This window comes from Frankliniella occidentalis, unplaced genomic scaffold (genome assembly GCF_000697945.3).
Source record: "Frankliniella occidentalis isolate FOCC.00 unplaced genomic scaffold, Focc_3.1 Scaffold95, whole genome shotgun sequence".
Taxonomy (NCBI): domain Eukaryota; kingdom Metazoa; phylum Arthropoda; class Insecta; order Thysanoptera; family Thripidae; genus Frankliniella; species Frankliniella occidentalis.
This window is the reverse complement of record NW_026267224.1, coordinates 34,243-36,498: the sequence shown is the minus strand read 5'-3', so window position 1 is coordinate 36,498 and position 2,256 is coordinate 34,243.

Sequence of the window (2,256 nt, the reverse complement as noted above, 5' to 3'; positions counted from 1 at the left end):
CCTGTGGTTTTTGGTTTTTTTTGGCTGAGCGATTAGCGAAGCCCATTACTCCACTGACCGGAAAAGTTTCATTCTGTTTGTCTGTCTGTCTGTCCGCACGATAACTCGAGAATGAATTGAGAGAGCGATCTGGGAATTTCAGGGTCGTTTTGTATCATAAAAAGACAGATGGAGTTCGAAGATGAGCCTTCTAGCTCAAAAATTGAATTTTTTAAAAATCAAAAACCAAAGGTTGCAAATATTTATTTTTTTCAAATATTTTTTTATGGGCTTCTACGGGGTAACTCGTGAAAGTAGAACCCTATGGGCGAAAATTTCGTCCGTTTTACTCTATCTTGTACCGTTTGGGTGCAAGGGGGCATCTCTGGACAAAAATGTGGTGAAAATAACCAAATAGTCTTTTCAACCGCAGAAAAGGCTTTATATCAAAAATTGTGTGTACACTCCTATTCACTCGTCTCGGGTGTCAGTGCCGCAGGCCTAGCTATATGTGCGCCAGGCGCGTCGCAGCGTAACAGTGTTTCGTGAGATATCGCGAAGCCTGTTACTCGAGACGTGGTCTGGCGTACATATAGCTAGTTTACATTCGATGTTCCAACCATCAATGAAGGCCAAAATTGCAACATTTCTTTGGCCGGACTACAAGGAGTTAGAGATGCTGCCAGAGGATGAGCGGGAGGAAGTAAGTCCGCCAGCCCTACCGTGAAAGTGTCAGACTCCGGACAAATTTGCCCGTTTTTCCTCATCATTTCTAAAACCGGTAGGGTTATGAAAAATTCCAGGGGATTCTAGAAACTAGACGCAAAGATACATATTTTCCATCTGGAGAGGAAATTTTCTCTGCGCCAGTTCACCTGCACAAGCCTCTGAAACCCCGTCCGGATTTAAACCTAAAGTCGGGGCAAATCCGGACAGTCCTTATTTATGCTATCAAATGTCAGCAGAATAGGTCGATATGCCAATACTGCACTGCGGCTGCGTGCCAGTACACACCAACGTAGCCCGTAACTGCGGAACCAGAGTGATATTGAAATTTTCGAGGCAAAATTGGTCCATTTCAGTAGTTAAGCAACTTCTGAAAAAGTCAGTGCTATATTAGTAGAAGGACATTGGTTTCGCAAAATACTCCATAAGAATGTGTACAGCAATCTTAACCTCACAGGACTTTGTCAAAATTGAAAATTTAGTGCATTTTTAACTAAGATTTGTAAGTGAGAGATCGAGTGAAATAGACTATTTCGCCAACGCTTGGCGGCCATCTTGGAAAGAAGAAGAGTAGGAAGAAGCAAAGGCCGGTATGAGAAATATACGTTGCGGCGTCGGTTTCGGTCGCGGATCGTCTTGGCGCGAGTCCTGGCGGTGTTTTCGAGTGTTCTGTATTTGCTCAGGTGGTTTAAACGTTAAAATGTGTTGTCAAGTGATACACATGCGTGGAACATAATATTTGGCGTTAGGGAAACACTCGGAAACAAACGGTTACGGTCTGAAATCAATTAATGTAGTGATTCAAAGGGTTTTTTAGCGGTGTTAACCTCTCGAGTCACCTTTGGTTATCAATAATTATCCTTGAATCTGAAAGGGGACAAAAAAAATTACAAGAACATACAATTAAAATAAAAGGTTGTAGAACTGTCACAGAAATTTACTTTCCTTCTCAGCTGAACAAGTATCTCAGGAGTTGTGAAGGTTGACACCACAAGAGAGCAAATGCTCGCCCTTCTGCAGGAAGAGCATTTCATGAAAATTTCTTCACTTAGGAAGAAGTCCTGCAAACCTTCAGCAACTGTCTTCAAAAGCTAGATTTGGACCTCCATCATTAGACTGTACAAGATGTACAGTTGCATAATTTGCAAGTCACTGTTAAAAAAAAAGTTGTGATGAAAACAAGTCACTTGCAATCAATTTAAAATCAGACATTTAAGACTCAGTTTCACCTTCAGTTCTAATCCAGAACACAAACAGCAAATCAATTACTGTAGTGTGCTCACTGCAGTAGTCTAGAACTTGAATGATTGGCTGAGCGATTAGCGAAGCCTATTACTCCACTGATGATCAAAAAGTTTCGCGTCTGTCTGTCTGTCTGTCTGTTTGTCTGTACGCACGATAACTCGAGAACGAATTGAGCTAGCGACCTGGGATTTTCAGGGTCGTTTTGTATCACAAAAAGACAGATCGAGTTCGAAGAAGAGCATTCTAGCTCCAAAATTGGATTTTTAAAAAATCGAAAACCACAGGTCCCCAAAATGACGTTTTTTA